General features: G+C 43.6%; 1 long non-coding RNA gene across 1 annotated transcript in view; it reads left to right on the top strand.

The window, feature by feature from the left end:
• The first annotated feature begins 331 nt into the window (after positions 1-331).
• LOC123602176 overlaps positions 332-7,162 on the top strand; it is a 50,358-nt gene continuing 43,527 nt past the window's right edge. The window contains exon 1 of the long non-coding RNA XR_006714409.1: positions 332-440. This is a non-coding gene — a long non-coding RNA (uncharacterized LOC123602176). The remainder of the gene's footprint in view (positions 441-7,162) is intronic.

Raw genomic sequence — 7,162 nt, 5'->3', positions numbered from 1 at the left:
ACACACATCTTGACCTGGTAACATAAAATCATTCTGGTAACCTAAGAGTCTCTGTGCAGCACCTGCAGAAAGTCGTCAGACATAGTGCCAAGAGGTGCACCAGGACGTGTCACTCTGGGGGACAACTAGGCCTCTGCAGTGGTGGCCTTGGGCAGTTTTATTTTCAGCAGACTTGAAAAGGTAGAAAATGGTAGCTGTGGATCTGTTCCCAGAGTATCCAAGGTAACACTGGCCAGGAAGACGGCTGGGGGAAAGATGTACACAGTGTGGGAAAAGGATTCAGGAGCCAAAAATAGATTTGGTTTTTCTGTTTTGTCTAATTTCTAGGCAGAAACTTCTTTTGTGTGTGTGCCTGAGAAGAGATGAACATACATTCCCTCCTACCAGGCTGAACGTTTGGCCAGAAAACACAACTCACCCGTTGGCGGCTGACAATCCAGGTACCCTTAGCCAACCCATGTCTTGATAGTACAGCGTGTGGGGACACCTGGCTGCCCAATGCCGCATCTCGATGCTTGGAATAGTGAAGTTAAGACTGTTGACCTTCTTAAAGAACGGTTTTGTGAAGGCAAGAAATGCTCTCTGCTTGTGTTCACAGACTGCTTAGTTTTAAGTTGCTCTCAAGGGCAGTGTTTGAGGCTTCCCACCATCTCTGATGGCAGCTGTAAAGACATTTGCAGTTTTATTGTACTTTCTTACTTTTTTTCTTTTTCTTTTTTCTTTCCCTTTGGCTAGTCTTTCAGTTCAGGACATTTATCAGGGCCCATTACCTGCTATTTACATTGGCTTGTTGCTTAAGCCTCCTTGGGCCTTGAAAATGTGAAGTCTTGAGAAGAAACGAATCATAGATTTTTAGGGCTGGAAAGAGACCACGAAGGTCAACATTTATCATTTTTATTTACTGTAAGGTTCTTAAGACATTTTACAAAGATCATTGCGCCTGTGCTGGTGAATGAAGTGGGGCTAAAAATGAAGAATCTAGCAACCCATGAGGTCTAAATTTGCTCTAGGGTCTAGGTTCCCTACTTTGGGTTTCCACCGTTCAGGACTATTGGCAGAATCCAATCACTTGGGAAAACAGGGAGTAACAAGCAATGGGCCTTTTAGGGGCAAGCGTGACAATGTGCCAAAGGTGCCTTTGAGGGCGGTTTCTCTCCTGCAGGCATTAAGTGGGCTGTGCAGTGTGACGGGAGAGTAATGTGCACTATCCGGTCTTTGATACTGAAACATAGGGGAGACCCCATAGCTGTGTCTAACACCCATAACAGGTGGCTGGTCTTCCCTACACACTTAAAATAGACATGCACCGTTTCCTGGAGAGACTGGGAGGCAGTTTAATGCCACTGAAACAGGAGGAAATTTCCTTAACTTGTAGCAGCAAAGAAGAAATGCTGGAATATACTTGTACTATGCCCAGATCTGGTACTGAAATTTAGCAGGTGAGAAGAAAGGCTGCATATTACTGAGTTATTTAATGATCTCGCTCAGAAATTGTATCCTATTGTAGACCACCCTGGAAAAGGACTCAGAAGTCTTTCTAACCTAAGGATGTCCTATAGCTAGCTGGGAGGCAAGATAGTGAGGACTCATGTGCATATACATGTCCTATCTGTCGAGTGGGTCGAATGGAACTGGAGTTTGTTTGGACCTGCCATGTGGCAGACGCGGTGCTGGACCCTGGAGATGGAAAAACAGAGAAGACTTAGTTCCTGCCCTGAGAGGGAAAGCCCAAGACAGGCATAGATGGGTATCCTGCTGCTGGTGTCATTCTTGTCACCCTTGGCAGAGTAAGTTGTTTTTCAGGCACTCGAGGTAGGTCCCTTTTGCCAAAGGCAGTCGTAGCCCCAACCCTCCCTGCCTCAATTTAATTTCCCCTACCAAGGAGGCAGGTAGGGTTGATAACCTTCAGTAGGTGAGTGAAAAGCCCTGTTTTCCAGGATAAACAATGTAATCGGACGTCTATGGGGATGCCCCTTGTGCACGACTGCTAACAGTATGGTGTGTGACTTGATTATCTGGGAAAGGAGACGGACTGACACATTTTGCATTTCAGGAGACGAAGGGGAAAACAGTTTTTACTTTAGGTGATGAGAGTCTCCTAGGAGGAAAAGGGGGTTGAGACCAGGTCTGTAAGGGCAGACGATGAATCTTTTCTGACACGGCATTCCTGATTTAGCTAATGCATGGGTTCTGGGAGATATAGGGTTCTCAAAGCCTTGGGAACTCAGGTCTGGGGCATTCTTGGCTGAGGTTAACTTGCGAGGAGTGGATTTATGCTCTTATGCGATTCCTTGGATGGCCTGTGGAAAGCCTTGGAGCCCTGCCCTCAATCTCAGCATAGGACATCCCAGATTAATTAGGAGCATTAGGTGAGCACCTTCTCAGCTTCCAAATCTCACTTCCTCAGCTTGCCTGATCCCCTTCTTTGGTAGTATAAGTGTTCCTTCCCCTGGCAGAGTCCAAGCCTTCCTGTCCTTCCCAGCGCATTCCATGATTAGCCATCCCCTCTCTAGCTTGTGGGTTTACCTCTAGCTTCATCTCATTCCACATCCCAACACCCTCCTCTTTCAGGTTCTTCAAAACATTAAGTTTCCTTCTGCCATGGGTTCTTCTTTTCTTTTTTTTTAATTTTTTTTTTTTTTTTTACATTTTTATTTGTTTTTGAGAGACAGAGAGAGACAGAGCACAAGTTGGGGAGGGGCAGAGAGAGAATGAGACGCAGAATCCGAAACAGGCTCCAGGCTCTGAGCTGTCAGCACAGACAGAGCCTGATGCAGGGCTCGAACTCACAAACCATGAGGTCATGATCTGAGCTGGAGTTGGATGCTTAACTGACTGAGCCACCCAGGCACCCCAATGCCGTGGGTTCTTTGCTTGTGTCGTGCTCTCTGCCTGGAAGATCTTTCCTACCTGGGACTACACCACACTGTAAGGGAATACCCTTACGGTTTGAAAAAAATGTGGATTGGAACTCAGCTTGGGTCATTTTCAGTTTATTTGTTATTGATCAAGTAAATGTAGATCAACAATTCATGATAATATGAGTGGTGTCCTCTTTCTCTCATGCAGAAGGGGAACCCAGGGAGTTGAATGACAGAATAGGGCCTCTTTTCGGCTGGCTGTAAGAGAGGGCAGCAAACATCAGAATTCAGTCATAAAAGGAATTCCTGATTGTACCAGTTATGTGTTTCTGGGCTTATTCACTGTTCACTATGACTGGATATGGCCTCCCAGGCTCTCTCATCTTGATACCTTCTTCAAGGTTCAAGGTTGATTGAACCTTTACTTCTTCAGAGAAGTCTCTAGATTCCTCCTCTGCCCTTCCTTCTCAAGCAGTTTATACAGGGGATTCTGTTGCACATCTCAGGATTGCAAGTTTGCTTAGTAGACTCAGATGTGGCCGGTGTCCCTTTGAGATAGATACAACAGCTGCTCTTGGCTTAAATACTGAGGCCAACTTATTATCTTACATAAGGGATAGATGTATATGTATGCTGGGGGAGGGGACTTGAAGTTTGCTTAATTCACCTCAACGTTGGCATCAGCCTTTGTCTACCTTTTTTGTTGTGTCATTTTAGTTTTCCTCATGGCTCCCAGATGTCTGCCACAGAACATATACAGTGAAAGAAGAGGAACTGGCCCTTGCCACATGTGTCTTTGTATGAGCAGGACCCTATATTTTAGGTGTGATGCTGGCAGTCTTATCTTCTATCTCATGAAGCTGTAGGCATATATGTGGTAATTGCTGCAAAGGTAATGGTGTCATACTTGTTGACATACTCCATTGCAGACTTGGACTTGGGCTCACCATAGGATCTGAGTCATATGGAGGGAGAACACCTAAGTAGAATGAAGACTCTGCCACCCAGGAAGAAGAGAGAAGAGGCTGTCGTGCAGGCCACCCAGTGTGTTGGTGACGTCCCCAGTCTGTGAGGGTACTTTGTACAAGCTTTTATAGAACTATGATTCTTTTCTCCAGGGCATTTCTCTCAATTGGTCATTACATATTTACTAGTGTTACTGCTCAAGTGGTCTCCTTAGCCCATCTAAGTCTTCCCTGAGAATAAACTGGTGATTCTCAGTCCCTGGCACTTTGCACAGAGTCTGGCTCATAAGAGGCACTCAGTAAATGCATGTAGGATGTATGAACCAATGAGCCACCCTCTTCCTCTGGCTTCCCCTTCTGGATGCCTTAAGTCCCCGGGGATCTTGGACCATGATGGGGTGAATCCTTAAGGGAGATCCCGAAATTCTACCTACAGTCAATCCTCCTCATTTGCAGTCTGTCTTTGTGAGTCTGCTTACTTACAAAATGCGTTTGTACCTGCCTTCCCCTGCCAAATTAATAAAGCACTTTTGCAGTCATTTGAAAACATTGCAGAGAGTGACAGAAAATTTGAATTGCCTAATCTACACGTTCCCTGCTGAAGTACAGTAAGGTGATGCTCTGTCTTGTTTCAGCTCTCATTCTCCAAGTAAGTGTCATTTTTATGATCTATTTAGTGGCATGTTTTTCACATTTTTGTGCTTTTTCTTGGTGACTTCACTATTTAAATGGCCCCTAAGCATAATACTGAAGTACTATCCAGTGCTTCTTAGTGTGAGTAGGCTATAATGTGCTTCTAGAGAAATTACATGTGTTAGAGAAACGTCATTAGGTATGAGTTATAATGTTGTTCACAGTGAGTTCAATGTTAATGAATCACCAATATATATAAAATAAGGTGTCTTTAAAGAGAAACACACATAAAACAAGGTAATGCATTGATTGGTTCATGAAAATATTGTGACCAGAAGCTCACAGGAACCTAATACTATATTTCCTATAGGAGCAGAGGTTCAGTATTTGCTAATTCAGTGTTCATGGCAACTTTATAGACCATAACTATTATGAATAATGAGAATCGACTGTACTTTTTTTTTAATTTTAGTAAAGAGTAAATGAGATAGGACTGTATTAGTATTTGTAGATTATAGAAATATTCATAAAGTTAAATGGTTAACACTAAATCTTTGTAGATACTCTGACAGAAATGATGTATACAGGCATGCTCCTAACATTTTTGGACAAGAGAACAAGTGGTTTTCCCAATCTAATTTTTTCCCATCTCTGGTTTTATCCTACACCATACAGAGCCTTACATGTATGTGTGGACAATTCAAACTCTATGTCCAAGTGCCATTCATACTCCTTGTAAATATTTGCCCCATGGTGATATTTATGGTCCAGGAGTGAGTATGCTGGTGGCATTGTCAGTACTTGGGAGTTGGGCCAGAGAAAAGGCTTCTGCAAGCCACAGAAGAGAGCTCATGGCCACTTACTGGATCTGATTACTGGGTCTAGAAGGGGCAGGGAGATGCAGACTTTGGGTAGTTGAGTCCTCTTTACTTCTCCTGGATCTTTGTCCCAAATGGGAAAGTCACATGCATTTGGACAAAGTAGGACCTTCTAGAGTACTGGGCCCAACATAGGAGACTGAGTTTGCTAAGTCTAAGGTAAGTACTGTGTATGGAGTATGATGTGGCCCAAAAAATGGCACAGGGAATTCCTTAGAGAGAACCAGTATTTTAACTGAGTTTTGAAAGATGACTAGAGACTTTCCAGGTGTGCCAAGATAAGGACTGGGTTGGGAGGAGAAAATATTTCAGGCAGTGTGAACAAAATCAAAGAACCAAATAATGTTATAGTAGTTTCAGTGAACTGTGAGTAATTCAGTAGGGCTCCAGCATTTTATGAGGGGCAGGTGGTGGTCGGGGGCTCAGATAGTGTCAGGGGCTGGGTCATGGAGGGCATTGCATGCTGCATTGGAGCGTTTCTTCCTTACTTTGCTGGTGCTGGGGAATTTTTGAATGACACAATCCCATCTCTGTTTTAGTTATAGCAATATACATATTGGCTTGTAGAAGCATGGGGTTGGAAAGAGGACTTGGGAGGTAGTTATAGGTGTATTGTAATTTGTCCAGGTGAAAGATGAAGAAGGGGTGAACCTTGATAATAGCACTGTGTCGTAATGAAAATGTGCAAGAATGATGAAAATATATTTATTATGTAAAAGGAACTGTCCCAGGTGTTTTACAGACATGATTTAATCCTTATATAGCATCCTGAGCAACCGGTGCTATTATTCATCTCTACTTTATAGATGGAGAAGTTTGGGCAAGGAAGGGCTATAAACTGCTTACTATAGACTGAATGTTTGTTTCCTCAAAACTCAAAGGTTGAAGACCTAAATCCCCAATGTGATGGTATTTGGGAGGTGATTAGGTGTGCAAAGTTCATGAGAGTGGACCCCCCATGATAAGGAGAAGAGGAGTCCAGAGCGCCCTCTCTCCATCATGTAAGGACACAGCAAGAAGACAGCCATATGGGAGCAGGAAGAGGGCTGTCACTGAGAACCATGCTGGCCCCTGGTGACAGACTTCCAGCCTCTAGAACCGTGAGAAATAAATGTTTCTTGTTAAGGCTTCCAACCTAGAGTAAGTATTTTTGTTATAACAGCTTGAGCTAAGACCCTGCTCAAGGTCGTATTTCTAGCAAGTTTTGGAGTCAAGATTTTAACTAGATATGACTCTAGAGCCTACTTTCATTACCAGCAAGACGAAGTAAAAGTAGAAATGAGACAGAATTTGAGAGGTTAGAGAGAGGTTGAATCTTCAGAACCTGATACAGACTAGATATGAAGGATGAGGAACAGAAGAAGGTGGTTCTAGAGTTGATTCCAGGTGTCACTTGAGAAGATACCGGTGCCAATTTGAAATGGAGAATACAATAAGTGGAGTGATTCCGGGAGAAGAAGCCATGTAGAGTTGGAGGCATTCTGAGTCTGAGGTGAGGATGATGCGTTTGACTGGAGATATTGAGCTGGAAGTTTCTGGAGCCCAGGGAATAGGTCAGTCAGGTGGTGGCCTGTGGCGAAAGGTAAGGGCTTCTCATCTCTGACAAGCAACCTTTAGCTATCAGAGGAATGGAGGAAAAGTGGACACATTTAGCCTTGAAGTGACTTGTTTGCCCAAAAAGTAGCATAGAATGGGCAATAGGACAATAACAATATAAACTGTGAGCTTTATCACATATCAGCAGTCCAACCACAGTGAGTCGTTTAACCTTTCCAGGTCTCACTTTTTGAATCTGTAAAATGGGGATGATAAAAAACTGCCCCAC

This window comes from Leopardus geoffroyi, chromosome A1 (genome assembly GCF_018350155.1).
Source record: "Leopardus geoffroyi isolate Oge1 chromosome A1, O.geoffroyi_Oge1_pat1.0, whole genome shotgun sequence".
Classification (NCBI taxonomy): Eukaryota; Metazoa; Chordata; class Mammalia; order Carnivora; family Felidae; genus Leopardus; species Leopardus geoffroyi.
Note: the sequence above shows the minus strand (reverse complement) of the source record. Positions and strands in the feature narration are given on the sequence as shown.